The 17,165-nt window shown below is 44.8% G+C and overlaps 1 pseudogene; it reads right to left on the reverse strand.

Annotated features, from left to right (window-relative positions):
* LOC117185944 overlaps nucleotides 1-17,165 on the reverse strand; it is a 162,826-nt pseudogene that overhangs the window by 79,555 nt on the left and 66,106 nt on the right.

Consider the following 17,165-nt stretch of genomic DNA (forward strand, 5'->3'; position numbering starts at 1 on the left):
GTATAAATGCATATGTTGTCAACTCCATACAAAAGCAGGGGCACCGAACCCTAGTCGAATGAATAGGGAAAACCAAACCCACAGACAGACAACAAAATAAACGGAAAATGTGTCAGGAAGTTCGTTCCTCGGAGCGTGAGGGGGAGGGGGAGGGGGAACCGTAGTTGGAAGGATTCCAACTATCAACATCATTGGTCATCATCAGGACACATCACCAGCATCAGCATCAGCTGTGTGGCAGCCTGACGGCAGTGGTTGTTCCACATAAAAGTTTCAGCACTCCCAAGTTTTGGGCTCTGTGAAGTTTATGAATTTTATAAATGATGTTCCACCGCCTCGGCCAACACTCCTCCTCCCAGGAGGGGCTCCTGGGATGTGGGATGTGTGCTGTGGAAGGGGGATGTGGGATGGGCTGCCCGAAAATGTGTGCTACACTTTGTATGATTGCAAATTAGTAAACTTACAAATGGACGGGCCGAGTTGTTGTAGCCGCAACCAATGTGCTGGCTGTCCTGTTGTTTGTGAGCTAGAGAGGTCTTCGTCACCGTCTGCAGATAGGGGAGTTTGCCTGCGGCACGTTACCGGTGGGCGTCACCTGTGGCCGCCAAGTGGAGCCACCGCTAAAGGGTATGCAAGAGAGCCGTTCGCTTAGGGGAATCTACAAATATATATATGTATATATATGCTAAAGACTGCCACTTACCGCTGCACTGTGATGACAAAGTTATTGCCGGAGCGCACCACCGTATCCTGGGCATCCTTGTGCCGGAAATTGAAGACATCAACGTCGTTGATCTTGATGACCGCATCGCCGGGCTGAAGGCCAGCCTGTTCGGACAAGCTGCCAGCGTTAACCTGCAACAAAGCAAAACACATTTCAGAAATCGGGCCCAGTTTCTCTCTCCTGCGATTAGTTCTCCACTCCCGTTAGTTTCAGCTTCAATTTGAGCCATAACTCAAGGCCAGCGGCCGGCCAGAATGAATTTATTATGCTGCAACTGCAAAAATTATGAGGCAGCGATCCGAATACGCTCAGATGCGGATTTTAGTTTATAGGCGATGCTTTTGTGTGCGTTTGGGATTCTCTTTTCCAGGGGTTTGTTTTCATCATTTATTTATTTCTATCTCTGTAGGTCTGTGAGGAAATTGTGCGGGAAAAATGCCATAAATTTCACACGATTAAAATCGTAAAAGTTACGTTTCGCGATTCTCCTGCGTGGGGCCGCCGTGCGGGCGGCACTGACGCATACAAAAATCTCTTGGAATGAAGGCTAATTGAATTTCTTTACACTTAGGCAATGACTAAACCCAAAAGGTAGCTCCATTTAGTGAAGGAAAACTTTGTTGGAAAATACCATATTTTTCTTCCCTTTCCCCGGCGCCTTTAAAGCGGCTTAAACTTCCAGTCTGGGCCCCTCTGTCAAGCGCCTGTCGCTTCATCAGCCCAACTAACCAACTAAGCAGATAGATACACAGACGTGTATGTGTGTGTGTGTTTGTGTAGTGTAGTGTTCAGTCTTTGCCAGTGAGTTAGGGCCAGAGCCTATTTAGGCTCTAACTCCGACCGTGGCCAATAGATGGTTTTTTCTGACCTCATGTTAATAGGAAGCTAGGTTCGAATGCGCGCATTCTTGCTGTGCTCGGGTCCAGCTCGTCGGATTGGTCGGGGTTCTTTCTCCCCTAGCTACACAGTTTTCCTGACACAAATCAATATAATGCGCTTCAAAAAAAAATAAGCAGGATCTCGACGTTAATATCAATAACCAATAACAAAAACTTATTTCCACTCTGCGCCGATACGCATTTAGAAAACGCTTAGAAAAAGTGTAGTTCGTCTTCTGTCTGATGGAGGGAACAGCGGTGATATATGTCCCTAGTCTTTACCCACCCAACCATGACAAACGCGTTTACATTCGGGCGTTGTCCCAATTCAAAGATCCAACATCTTCTAGTGCATTTTGAGGGAGATAAGCATAAGTACTTGACGGACGGAGATAATATTTAGTTTAGGCAGACATATTCATGATTGCAAATTCCTTTTATTTTTATGTTAAATGTCCCTAACCATGTGAGATTGTATTGATATATATATATATTTTTTTTTTCTTTTTTTTTACATTAATTACAGATATAATCCGATTCCTTACATTTACAAATAAACAAAAATATACAGACTTCCTTCTTCTTGGATCAGCAAAAAAAAACTTAATTATTTGAGCATTTGAGGGGGTAATATTCTTTCAAATCAGTATATATATATCTACTTCAACAAACTTACGCCTGCATTGGTGTATAGACATTGTGGTTTCAGCCACTAGTGGTACTCACAGTAATTGGTTAAACTCATCGGTGTATCGTTGGGCCCAAGATGACTTTGACGGATTCATTTGTATGCACTGTGTAATTTAGAGGTTGGTCAGTATAAATGTATGTATATATATAAAGAGAAACACATTATCCCGAACTCATATTGCTCAGTTTTCAAAATCGTCAGTTACGTTACAAATTTACTCATTGGAGGAAGCTATTTAGTTACTACATTAATCAACACAATGATAAACGAGATATGAATATGTGGATCTAATCAGCTGGTTCTTAGAGCAGCAGCGTATAGATTTTTATGTGATAGTGATAAAGGCAAACGGGAACTTGCACTTGAAATTTAATTTGAGAAACACGGGAATCAAAATAAACACAAATCTGCTGACAGCAAGAGTGGTTCTGAGGCAATGTGGTTTAGGCTAGCCTAATTACTCAATCCTTTGTAAGTTTTCGTAGGTTGGTGACGATTATGTCCTCCGGCTTTTTTTTACGAGATCGGCAGGTTCAAACTGATATTCGGACGTCCAGCAGTGGTGTATGGTGGTTGGTCTTTCACGAGCCGTAAATGATTTCCGATATTGAGCTAGCCCAACGTCAACGGTTCAGCCTTCACTTTGCCGCCGTGGATGTGCACTGCGCTAACTCCCAAACGGTCAGCTTGGTTGTTTTAGTAGTTGTTACCGTAGATTGGTTGGCCGGCTTGGCTGTATTAAGATTTTCCAGTACTCCTATCCCTAAATAAAACTGTGTCAGAACCTTATCTTTCCACGGTGGACTAACGTACCTTTGCTTCTTTCAAGAATTTCACTTTATTTTCACTTTTCCCTCGGGTAGTTCAGCTAACGCCACTCTTCGGATTTATTAATCCATATAAACAGCGGATGATTAGATAATAGTGAAAAATTGGAAGTTATGTAACTCCACGTGTCTTCACCATTCACTCTGCGATTGCGAAAATCACGAAAATCTATATATACGTGTGCCGTAAGTGAAACTATGCAGGGGAATGATTTCACATGAATAAAGTCTATTCGCCTGTACCTATTGCATGCCTAAGCTGAGCTTTAAGCTTTAACATAACTGTGCAATCGGATGATCTTCTGGATCTCCTGCATTCCACCAATTTCTTCGAGCTATGCTAGCGAGGGCGGTATGAAAAGTATCTTTCTAGAAAGTGTACCTAAAGTGTACCTTGTTCGACCTTTTCCTTTCTTTTTTTTTTTTCTTTTGATTTTCGAATAGTTGGACACTACAACCACAGATAATGAAACAAGACCTGCTCGAAGGTACATTATCTGAAAAAAATGCTGTTATTTATTCTTCACCTGAATATCTTTGAGATGGAAAACTCCAATCTTTTTCCCTGCTGGGTTCACCAACTCATAATAATATGGGCTTCTTTTTTTTGAGAACCTTTGCAGAAATGAAAACCGGAGCTAACTTCGAACTAAACTTCTTACTCGCGTTGCTCTGGGTAAAGTTACGAGCAAAAACCTCGTCACCCGTTTTAAGTTGTACGTTCCTACTCCGTAGATTATATTTCTTCGCGTTAAGCTCATGTGATTTCTTTATGTTTTTCTTAGCGTCTTGTCTTGCCAGTTGTAACAGATCGGTTCTGGCAGCCATCCGCGCTTATATTGGAAGTGACCATTCCAATTGGGACGCTAATTTGAACGCTATCAATGGTGCACTTAGAGCAGCGGTGCATCGAAGTACTGGTTATTCACCATATTTCCTTGTTTTTGGTCAGAACATGATTCTGAACGGAGGAGATTATACCCTATTGCGAAACGTGGATCTGCTAAGCAACGACGTCCGATTAGAACACTCCGATCTGTTATCACTGGCAAAGACTGAACACTACACAAACATGGCGCCCAACGTGGGGCCCGAAAAGTTTTCTTTAAGTCCCATTTAAGCTCTACAAATCCATCCATTTATTTCACATTTGCTGCACAACAAGTTGTTTTGTATTCGGCTGGAATCGATCGGTGGACTTAGCGATTGCAATTCGGATACCGGATTGATCGACCCTGATAGATCTATGCTGAGCAAAATAAACAATCTTGACAGGAAACAATCTCAAAGTGTTTTGGATTTACGATGCTCTGGAGAATTTCGGACATCGTCCAGCAATTTGAGATGGTTGTAGATGAATAACAACAATAGTTACTTAGTTAAAATAGAGGAATGCGCTGGAGGAGAGTTTTCGTTTTGTTGTCTGTTTTCTTGTATTTTGAGATATTGATGAGCTAAGGAAAGACGGACATTAGGGGATAAGCAATTTGTTTCGAGAAAGTTTTTTGTGTTAGTGAATTAACAATAAATGGCTAAAATGCCTGTTACTCATAGTAATGAAAATCTCGATGGCATTCGCGAACAAAGCGATCCGTTTTGCTTTATTTGTAATGAAGTAATCTTGGTCTCTGAGTTAGTTGCAAGTACTCCGTGTAATCATAGATTTCATAAATGTTGTATAATAGAAGCAATCCCGACCACACCGGCTTGTCCGATATGTGCGGCATGCTGCCTTATTTCGCAACTACGTTATGGTAACAATACCCTAGCAGCGGAACTTGGTGACGCAGCCGAAGAGGCAGAGACAGGAATCAAAGATATTTCAGCTACAGACTCAGGAGCCCATACTCTGAGAAGAATGGGAGGCCTTTATAAGAACCGAGGCAGAGGTAGGCCCATCAGTTCGAAAGGAGGCGTGACCACTAGATCAAAATCGCGACTTACAGATCCTAGTCGGTCAGAGCAGGAAGAAAATTTATTGGGAAAATCGCCAGACGACATAGTAAGGTACATACAGAATGCCTTAAGTGTTCAACAAGAAAATATGATAGATGACATGGTGGATATTTTGAATAAAAACATCGAAGAGACAATTCAGAGACAACTGGCTACACTCAATCTAAACATCGCCACACAAGCAGTGGAAAATGTGGAGACTGGGAATAGGCAGTCCGGCGTACGTGCTTCGTTAGCAGGAAACATCTCAAGTCACAGTAGTAGTAGAAGTAGGTCAAATGCACAGTTAGCACCTGCAAAGGCAGCTAACATAATTCAAAATTGGCGGCTAAAGTTTGACGGATCGAAGAATGGTATGAGGATGGAAGATTTTATATATCGAATACGCTCTTTAACTGAACAGAACTTAAATAATGATTATCAAGTACTTTGTGATCACCTGTATCTCTTGTTCGCTAATAAGGCCAGTGATTGGTTTTGGAAATTCCACCGTAACCATACCAATTTTTCTTGGGAAACCTTTTGTTTTGAATTTCGCAAACGATTTGAGGACGCTGAAACCGACCTTGACATATGGGAAAAGATAAGGAAACGCAGACAAGGCGAAAATGAAGTTTTTGATGATTATCAGTGCGCAATAGAGGATTTAGCAGATAGACTTCAACAAGGCATGTCCGAAAGTCAATTAGTCGAGTTGCTGATTAGGAATGGTAAACCAAGTTTGCACCATGAGCTACTTCATTTAAGAATATCAAATAGGTCACAATTACGTGTCGAAGTGCGAAAACATGAACAATTCTACAATGACATAAAAGCTTGTAAGCCACGAACTTTGCGTTCCTATATTAACGAGCTAACTGACGCGTACGAGAAAAAAACTCAGGTAGAATCGAATGCGCCAGATCCAGAAGTCCTCGCGATTCAACGGAAGCCATCAAACCTAACCTGTTGGAACTGTGAAAAACCTGGTCATCGATTTGATGATTGTCTAGAGCAGCGCTCTATATTTTGTTATGGTTGTGGCGCTAAGGAAACTTTCAAGCCGAAATGTCCCAGATGTAATCCAGCGGGAAACCGGCCGGCGGGTGTGTCGATCGACAAAACCTGGACGCACCCGAAACTGTGAAGACTCCTAGTATACCCGTAAAATTGTCAAATGAAACAAAGGCAAAAACTAGTTTAGAAAATAAGTTAGAAGAAGCCAAACCCCATTTCTCTACTATTCCATTACATGTAAGGATAGCTAATTACAATAAGCTTCGCGATAAATTGTTTGGCGAGACTATAAATTCCAAAATCCAGCTGACCCAAAGAAGGTCGACGAAGCGATTAAGACAGTATTGGAAATCGATTCGCTCTGACAGAAAAAAACTGGTAGCCGCGATTTTTAGTAAAACTGATAACAGACTGTACACAGAAGTATGCATTGAAGGGAATAACTACACTGCGCTCCTAGACTCTGGAGCAACCCTGAGTTGTGTCGGAGGCAAGGCAGCACTGGAGTTCCTAGCGTTAGGAAAAACCAAAAAGTGCTCCGGCAACATACGAACTGCTAATGGAACGCCAAGTAAGGTTGTGGGCAAATTACAAACTCAAATTACTTATCGAAAGAAAACAGCATGGTTAGATCTTTTTATTATCCCAGGTCTCAAACAAGATATTTATCTCGGGATAGACTTTTGGCATCAGTTTGGATTAACAGATAGCATCAGCAACGCGCAGGTTTCCGAGCTAGATGTGGGTGGAGAGACTCATGACCAAGAACTCCCCAAGTGGCATCTTTTGTCAAATGAACAACAAAGTCGCCTAAAGGCCGTTGTAGAAGTTTTTCCATCATTTGCCAAGCAAGGTTTAGGCAGAACAAATTTGATAACGCATAAAATAGAAGTCGGATCCGCAACACCCATCAAGCAAAGACATTGGCCAGTGTCACCAGCAATAGAGAAACTAATGTTTGCCGAAGTCGATCATATGTTAGCCCTAGACGTAATTGAAGAGTCTTCAAGTCCATGGAGCAGTAATTGCGTGTTGGTGCGGAAAGGGGAAAAGAACAGGCTTTGCTTAGATTCGCGTGAGGTAAATAAGGTCACTATAAAGGATGCTTATCCGTTACCTCATATAGACGGTATTTTGAGTCGATTGCCGCCAGCTAGGTTCATAACAGGCCTAGATATGAAGCACGCCTTTTGGCAGATACCACTCGACGAAAAGTCACGGCAATGTACGGCCTTCACAGTGCCAAACAGGCCACTATATCAATATAAAACAATGCCGTTCGGGCTCTGCAATGCTGCGCAAACCCTCTGTCGACTAATGGACCAGGTTATACCGGCCCATCTAAGAAAATGCGTCTTTGTATATTTAGATGACTTACTTGTGCTGTCAGAGGATTTCGAGTCACATTTGGTCACGCTTCAGGAAATTTCGGTTTGCCTAAAAAAGGCTAATCTGACTATTAATATTGAGAAGTCCAAGTTTTGTATGCGCGAAATAAAGTATTTGGGATTCATCATTCGAGAAGGACAAATTCTGACTGATCCAGGGAAAATAAAGGCCGTCAATGAGTTTCCTGTTCCTACATCTATAAAACAGTTGCGTCGGTTCTTAGGATTGTCTGGTTGGTATCGGCGATTTGTCGAAAATTATGCCACCATAAGCTTTCCACTGACGGAATTGTTAAAGAACAAAAAGTCTATAATTTGGAATGATGATGCCGAAAAAGCTTTCAATCTTCTAAAATCGCGTTTAACATCAGCTCCGATTTTGATTACCCCAGACTTCACAAGCCAATTTATCTTACTGTGTGATGCAAGTACCTACGGGATAGGTTGTGTCCTGGCGCAAGAGCGTGAGGGAGTGGAACTCCCAATCGCGTATATGTCGGAAAAATTATCGAAAGCCCAAAGGAACTACACCGTTAGCGAACTGGAATGCTTAGCCGTTATCAAGGGTATAAAAAAATTTCGTGCCTATATAGAAGGTCAAGATTTTGTGGTAGTAACGGATCATGCGTCTTTAAAATGGTTGATGAAGCAGAAAGATCTTTCTGGAAGACTAGCGAGGTGGTCGATGAAATTACAATCATTCAATTTTTCTATTACACATAGGCGAGGGTCAGAAAACGTTGTTGCTGACGCCCTGTCTCGACGTAACCAACCTGCTATAGAAGAATTCGTTGCCAGTGGTCCCATGATTGATTTACAGTCAAGTCATTTTAAGTCGCCGGAATATCTTAGCGTGATTCAACGAGTACAAGAGAATCAGTCAAAACTGCTTGATTTAAAAGTTATTGATGGGTATGTCTATAAAAGAACCGAGTTCAATAGAGACAATGACGGACACGAGGAATCCTGGAAACTTTGGGTACCCTCCGCGATGATCCCCGAAGTATTGCAACAAGCACATGATGCGCCAAGCTCTGCACATTGTGGTATGGCTAAGACGGTAGAAAAACTCAAAAGGTATTTCTTCTGGCCCCGAATGGTAAGCCAAATTCGAGAGTACATCTCAGAATGCCATATTTGTCGATCTACTAAGAGTCCGAACAAAATGTTAAAACCTCCGATGGGCCGACCATTAACATCAGACCGCCCCTTTCAGTGCTTGTATATGGATCTACTAGGTCCGTACCCCCGTACTAAAAATGGAAACATTGGGTTGTTTATAGTGGTAGACCATAACACGAAATTCCATTTTCTTAGCCCTCTAAAGAAATTCACGGCGCCAAAAATGTGTGAATACCTGGAAAGCTCCATATTCTACACCTTTGGAGTGCCGGAAGTTGTTCTAACGGATAATGGTTCGCAGTTCAAATCAAGTTGTTTCGAAGCTTTTCTTACAAGTTTTGGCATTACACATCGGTGTACGGCTATACATTCTCCTCAGGCCAATGCTAGTGAACGATTAAACAGATCGGTTCTGGCAGCCATCCGCGCTTATATTGGAAGTGACCATTCCAATTGGGACGCTAATTTGAACGCTATCAATGGTGCACTTAGAGCAGCGGTGCATCGAAGTACTGGTTATTCACCATATTTCCTTGTTTTTGGTCAGAACATGATTCTGAACGGAGGAGATTATACCCTATTGCGAAACGTGGATCTGCTAAGCAACGACGTCCGATTAGAACACTCCGATCTGTTATCACTGGCAAAGACTGAACACTACAGTAGACTCCACTCATGAAGCTAAACACACCGACAGAACGCTGTTGCTGCTGCTGCGGCTCCTCCTGTTGCTCCTCCACTCCTTGGTCAGAGGGGGCTCAGGTGTGCCCAAAATTATACGCGCCATGCACGTATCCACTTTGGCAAATTGTCTGTTTATCAGACAACTGGCAGGCTCAGTCAGTCAGACCGTCTGTCTGTCGGTGCAGGTCCAGGTCCCATCTCGACTCGACTCCAGTCCAGGGTACATTCCACAAAGCACAGGGCAGAGCGACCTATTTTTCCCGTTCCAGGGGGCCTTACCCTATTGAATGTACCTTGGGACTCATTGGATCGCTCTCCCGCTCTCTCTCTCTCTTTCTCCCCCTCTCTCTGGGATCACTCTGTGGTCGGTTTATATTTACACAAAACGGGGCGACGTTCGTGCAAAAACAAATACAAACTCACACACACTCTCACTTGGCAGAGATGTATGTATGTGCAGTGTTGTGTATGCGTGTGTGTATGTGGGCATAAATATTTCATTGGCGCACTCACCAAAGCGAGTGCCAAAGTGTACAAAGTTGCCAAAAATGTCGATTCCCCCGAAACCCACGAATTTCGAACCGCATCGAAGGCGAATCCAAAGCCGAATCCACGATGGGAACCACCGACAGGTTAAGCAAAGCAAAAGCAGAAGCCAAACCCGAACCCAAAACCCAATCCCGGACTCACTCCAATGCCAGATCCAAGTCCATATCCGACGTATGCTGTTGACATGTTCATTTTCTTGCTGGCTGCGAGGGAGACAGAGGGCAGTGGGGATGGGCTGTTGGCGGTTGGGAAAATTGAAATTGCTTGGCCAAGGTGTTTCCCAAAAAACCAACTGTCCCGCTTCCCTTCCCCTCCCCTCGAAATCAGAATACAAATCAAAAGCAAAGCGAACGTGGCCTGCAAAATACTTTTTCATTTTGTATCGAAAGTGTTGATGGGGGCATCGGTTGGGGGGATTGTCACTGGAATATTGACATTTGGACAGTTTTATGAGGACCTGTGATCCATGTTTGTTTCCCCCTGCTCACCCCTCACGAGCTCGTATCTGTCGTACAACGTATCTGGTAGGTTGCTCGACATTTGTCAGCTTTATAGCATTTGCGGCTGGCCGACAATTGACAGAGCATTTGTTTTTGGTTTCACGAATGACTCGTATGCGGGAGAGGGCAGAGTCAGAGGATGCCATGTTGAAGGAGTAAATGTTGTAAAAATAATTTCATTTGCATTATCATCATCAGTACCATGTTTTTAGCATTTTGCCCTGCCTCGAAGAGGAAGGAAAACTGTTGAAATTATATGCGTTATGACAAATACTGCTTCCATGTATATATGTATGTGCGAATGTATGTATGTATGTCAGATATTTGGATGTGGTTGTCTGTCTGTCTGGTTGTGTGCCAGTGGCCAAGTGGCTTTCGTGGTGCTGCTGGCAGCTTGACAAAACTCTGAAGAATCGCTCGTTCTCTCTGAAGTGTTTGATTTGCCAGGCAAAAGTTGAAGAAGCTTGAAATGAGAAAGGAAAAATGGTTTCGAAATCCATAAAGCAAATTAAATTTTCGACCATCAACCCAAAAACCGAAACCCCGAAACCGGAGCCAAAACTAGAGTTTGACAGTCTGAGGGCCAGAGCCAAAGACTCATAATCAAGTCAACTAAGCTCTGCTCAAATCCATTCAAGTGCATTAAAATTGAGTTTCATTCGAAAAAGGGAGAGACGAAGAAAATACACACACAACAATGGGACGCAAAAACTCAAGGAAATGCATTCTCTGCTGCATGCTGCATCCTGGCACACATCTCCCAACTTTATGCAAAATATTTATGTTGATAAATCAAGTTTGCTTTTGTGGATTAGGTGTATCGCAAATAAATTGAATTTGTGGCGTAAATTAAACCCAAACAAGAAGGCAGAGGATAGAGGACACAGGACACTCGACGCAGGGCGACAGGAAGACAGACAGCCACAAGGAGTTCGTTCTGCTCTGGCCAAGTTGCTGGCCAAGTTATGAGCTTGTTTAATTGAAAATAAATCTGCCTAAAGCCTCAGTGCCGCCTCAGTGCGAAGTGTAGACGCTGGAGAGGAGAGTGTAGAGTGCCATAAAAAAGTGAAAACAGAAACTGCGGGAAAAGTCGGAAAAGTGTCGTAAGTAGAACGAAACAAGCAGAAAGCCAGATAAAATACAAAATACTGCGGAAATGCAGCGCAGATACAATGAATCTCAATGTGTATGAATATGCATGGACAGAGAGCATCACTCATACGTCTGGAACCTAGAAGCCCCGCCGTAAATCACTAGAAAACCCGACTCCAACCTACAGCACAGGCCGTTGTTGCTGCTGCTGATGAGGCTTTCTGGCAGACAAACAAATGGCGCAGGTCCCACCCCCCTACAACAACACTTGACCAGCGCGAAACGGGAAGAGAAACAGGAACTGGGAGGAGGAGAAGGAGAAGGTGGAGGAGGATGACAGGGAGGAGGAGGAGGACAGGGATCTAGAGGAGTTTCCCAACAGCTAGAACAGCATAGAGGCGCTTTCCCCAGAGAATGAATGAATGAATGAAAAAAACTCTGTTGACCCCACAGAAACAATTGCATCCTGCTTCTCTCACTTTTGTTTTAAAGTGCTGTTTTATCCGTTTGGTTTGTCGTTTTACGGGGGCAGCAACTTCAAACACATTAAAGCTCTTGAATCTCTGCTCGCTCTCTCTCTCTCTCTTTCGCTTGTGCAACATTCAATTGGATTGGAAAAGTCACCAAATCACTTGCTAATGGCTTCGGATTTGGCTTTGGCTTTGACTGCGGCTGCTGCTGCAGCTATGGTTGCTCCTCCCCAAACAAAAAAACCATCATTATCGTCCATGACGATCCAACCGCGACAACAGAATCGTTTTCAGGTCCAGAGATGACCAAAAGAGAGTCAAGAGTCGGGGAGACAGACAAATGATATTTATTTATTGATGGAGAAATATGGGAGCCAGCAACAGCAACAGAAGCAGCAGTGCAATGGTACAGCCACAAAGCCTTTCAAAGAGAAAAACAGAGAGAAAGAGAAAGATAGAGGGAGAGAGAGAGGCGAATCCATATTTGGAGCATCATCGGACCAGGAGGCGGATCCACATCGCCTAGAGTAGGCTTCTGTCTAATCCACTGCGTGGGCTGCTGATCATTTTTCTCAAGACGGTACCTCATGTATCTTTGTATCTTTCGAGTGCGCGCACTTCCTGGACAGCAGCAGCAACCTCTCCGCCCCCATCCCAAGTCTCGTTCGCCTTGAGGCGCTTGGGGTTGGCCAGTCGTCACAGATTTGCCAATTGCCAGCGCAGTGGCGTGGAGTGGGGTGCAAGTGAAAGTATCTGACGGATTTTCCATGGGAACTATTTATAATGTGAACGGCTATAGCTGCTGCATATGGCAGCATAGGAAACCATAGCATATGGTGGATACGTTTAGCGTAATTCCAATTCAATTTTTGAAAGACTTGAATCCAATTTATTCATACACAAAGTACCACCACACACACACACACACACACACGAGGAGTGAAGCTCATTCTTCGGCTCATCTTGCCGGAGCAATTTACGGCTGTCTCAGACTCAGTCTCAGACTCGAAATTGAGTTTAAATTGCTCTCAGGTTGCTCTCAGCTGCTCCTCTCCACTTCACGCATCGCAAGGACCATCTCCTTCGGCTCCTTGTTCTCCTGAAACTAGAATTTCAATAAATGTCACATGTCCCGGGTCTGGAGAGCATGTCCCTGTTCCTCCGTGCACGCGCAAATTGTTGATTAAAGCGAGACTTCCACAGCCACTCCCACTGCCACCGGCTCCAGAAAGCTAAACCTGAATCCGATTCCCATGAATTGCCAGGAAGAAGTGTTCTTTAGGATGGCTATCTCTCCTCACCACATATCCCCGTACATATATATTTGGGTTAATAAGACAGAAAAGCAGAGTATCCCTCCATCTGGCTGACATCTTGCTGCTGCCTTGAATGTCATTAGCGGGGATCCTGGTGTTAGTTGCCCCCTGAGGCTCCTCCCAAGAGTTGCGCAGCCAAAAACCCCCAAAACACACACACACTGAAGGGAAAAGGGGTTGCGGGGGTGATGCCACAGGGGAGCGTGCGGACAACTGGCAGCAACTGCCGCAGCGCAAACAAGATTAATTAAGGAATGTAAATTTTGTAAAATTACGCGCCATTGTTTGACTCTATCTCTCTCTCTCTCTCTCTGCCACCCTCTCTCTTTCTCTCTTTCTTGGTATCTGTGTGTGTGTGTGTGTTTGTGCGAAAAGGGTGTTGAGATTTTTTCCATTAACAACATCATCAATGGGTGGCAGACAAGTCGCGGGTCGCAAGGTCGAAAGGTGTCCCTGCCTTGGGTAGCTGCAGGCTCCATGAAAGAGAGGGTAATGGAGGTTTCCTTCTCTCTCTATATCTCTCTGGCTTTGGGCACACCTTCCACTTCATATACCTTGCGTCCGACCGTGTTTGTTTTTGTGACGAGTTGTTGGGGGAGTTTAGCGGATTTTGTGGAGCTGGGAGCTTAGCCGGCATTCAATTTCAGCCGCCACACGGACTTTGGGTTTGGTTCTGGCAGTGCCGGCTCCTCTTCTGCTTCTGCTGTTGTCAGTCGCCGCATGAGGCATTCGAAGGGTTGGCCAACATTTTTAATTAGTGTCGTCAGCGTCAATGTTGTCCTTGTTCCTGCGGTTGCCTTGAACCCAGAACCCAGGAACCCTTTGTGTATTGTGGCAGTGCCACTGCCACTGCCACAGGCACATGCATAAATTATATTTCCACGCCACGAGGAAATTTCTAATGAAACCAAAAATCGGTTGCAGGGGAATCCCCAAGATCTGTGTGCTGTGTGTGGCAAGCGAAATTGTGAAACTTTCCCAACTACCGCCTGCTGTGCACTGCTGTATATTGCAACATACGAGTACGAGTAGGAGTACTGTGCGTGTTTTTCCTGTTTTCCCCGACGTTTTCCCATTCCCACTGTCCGTTTCGGGGCATTGTTTACAAACGTGTCGAAATGCTGCTGCAGCATCGGGGTCCAGTCTCGTGCTGGCCTGCATCTTCTTTTGGGTCAAACCTTTAAATAAACTCCCTGTGTCTGAGGCTCCGATTGTGCAACGCTTTTGTTTGATGTTTCACTTTGTTGCACATGTGCCTCATGGGTTTATTGAAAGTGATAGAGAGAGAGGGCGGGGAGATAAACAGAGAAAGATGTTCGTGGAAGACGATCCATCTATCAATCAGAGGCCAAACGTAATTCTGACAGCCCTGAAATCGTGTAAAGCGTAATCTCGGACTAACCAAAAATCACTCTTCCATATCCTTGTCTCTTGTCTCTGGTCTCCCTCTGATGTGTCTGCCACTGTTATCTGAGGCATGAATGATGGCACTCAAATTACATTAAATGGAATTTCAATTGAGCCAAAAGACTGCCCTGCCTGGCCCAGCCCCTCGCTTCAGCCACTAACAATGGGGATGACAAGACAATGGCGAGGCAGAGGCAAGAACAGAACAGAACAGACACGACACAGAAATCGAAATGGGAACAGTAAATGGCATTTACATGTTCCCTGTCATAAGACCCCAAGAAGGGGCAGGGTGGCAGAGCGGCAGAGTGGAACCAATTTAATGAATCAGCATCATCATCAGCAACAGATTCAGATTCCACATCAGCACCAGATCCACGCTCAATCTACAGTCAGCCTCCTGTGTGGATAGGCCTCCAATGACTGCAGATACCAGAGAAGCCGCTGCAGCTGCAACTCTGCCAGAGTGCCACACGGCCACTGCCTGTACTCCAATCAGACAAATGCAATTAGGATTTGGCAAAGCTTTCGCTGTCGCTCGTGTTGAGAATTCTAAGCATGCCGCATCAGCAACATCAGGAGCGGCTGCCTTTGATTTTCTTCTGTGGCAGCCACATCCATGGGGATGCAACAAGCCGCAGCGAGGAGCGCCACCAGGGACTCGGACATGAGAGACACCGAAATGACGAATGATCCACAAGGACCTGCTTCGACCAGCGATTGGCGACACGGGAGAGGGGAAACCTTAAACGAGTAGAAAACAGAGTCAAATAATCACCGAAATGACGATTGATCTTGTATGCAAAAGGAAATCACTCAAAGAATCTATGGATGGCTCTCGAGTGGAGAGAAGGTGCTTCCAATTAAAGCTCGCGCTCATATTAAATGCTCTCATCAAACTGCTTTAAGACATCAGTACCTCTCTCTCCCACTCGGCGCTTTCTACTCTCCAAGCACTCTGCGCCTCTGTCTCTACTTTCGCTGCTCGCTCGTCTTGGCAGCTCTCAATTAAATATTTAACTTTAAAAAATTTAATTTCAATTAGCGCCACAGAGCATTCAGCGTTCAGCCATTAGCTGTGCCGTTGAGAGAATGCCGGGATTTGTGCCAATTGCGAAACACAGAATGGCATGGCGGATGCCGGAGAGAGCAGCAAAAACAAATCTGAAATGAATGAACAAACAGCTGAAGCGGCGTGGCGGGGGAGAATGAATGCCAGAAGAGGTTGGGGAAGAAGAAAAGCACACAATTCGGACACCCGCGCCTTTCACTCACTCACTCGCTCAAAATCATTACGTGATTAAGGTTGCCGTTACGTCTGGGGGGAAGGCAAAAATAGAAAACTAGAGCATGGCACGCAGACAGCAATGCATCAGATGAGGGGGGGGCAGAGCAGGAGATTCTGTGGCAGCTGCAGAGGGGGGGAGGGACGGCAGCAGAACGACCGCAATTGCGCGCTCGTGAAAATAAAAGCAAAAAAAGAAGAGCGAAAAAATAACGGCAAATAGAAATAAATAAATCAGTGACACGGCGAAGAAGCAATAGGAAAGAGTGCGTGGTGTGGAAAAAGGACAGACCAAGAGGCACAAGGTAAATTAGGTAGAAGGTAAGGCAGTCCTACTTTACAGACACCCTGCCTTAGGACTCTCTTTCGCAATGCCTTACCATCCGTTGAATACTCTTTAAGCAGAGTGAGAGAGACAGAGAGACGGACAAACACTTCGCCTTCGCCGCACAAAAACAATTAAAATGAAAAACCGTAAGCACTCTAATTCCATGGCCAAACGTGCAGGGACAGTAAAAGAAGCACAGCGAAAGGGGGCGAGGGAGAGGAGTGACAGGAGAGCAAGCATGTCCCCTGTTGGAAATTTGTATGCTCTGGCCGCACGAGCGAACAAAATGGGTTGAAAACAAATTTGCCGAACTAATAAAAAGCTAAATTGTGAGCATTAAACGGGGTACGGCACTCCACTGGGTCTCGCTCTCCGACTCGGTCCTCTCGCTCTAACTCACAGCAAATTTAAGTGAGTCCCTAACGGGACAGCCAGCACATAGAAAAACATTGAAAAGCATTTAAGTCGCCCCTCGCTTGACCTCTCTCTCTCTCTCTCTCTCTCTCTCTCTTCCTTTCTCCCTTTTTGCATTTTCCCTGTGCTCTGTGCCTTTCAACAAGTTGGAAACCAATGCAATTTACGGCTGCTCTTCATCAGGCGGGGCGGAGGGATGCAGAACAAGGACATGGCCATTACTGGGCCAACAGGGGAATAGAAAAAAGTATGCCAAGCCCTCACGCTGACCGCAACAGTCCGGCACGGCACGGCACATCGATGGTAGCTGGAGACTGCACTGCACTGCAATGCGATTGCTACTCCGACTCCACTCCGTATGCGGATACGGATGTCTGGCAAATTGTAAATTAATTGATGAAAGCATCGTTTAGAAGCGGACAGAACAGGGACAAACTCGGGCAAACTCAATTGAGCCCGGACCCGAACCGAAACCCGGTCCAGGGCCACACAATATTTAAGCTGCATTTGGCATGTGGGACTGGAGAACGCAATGAGA

Source organism: Drosophila miranda (genome assembly GCF_003369915.1).
Source record: "Drosophila miranda strain MSH22 chromosome Y unlocalized genomic scaffold, D.miranda_PacBio2.1 Contig_Y2_pilon, whole genome shotgun sequence".
Taxonomy (NCBI): Eukaryota; Metazoa; Arthropoda; class Insecta; order Diptera; family Drosophilidae; genus Drosophila; species Drosophila miranda.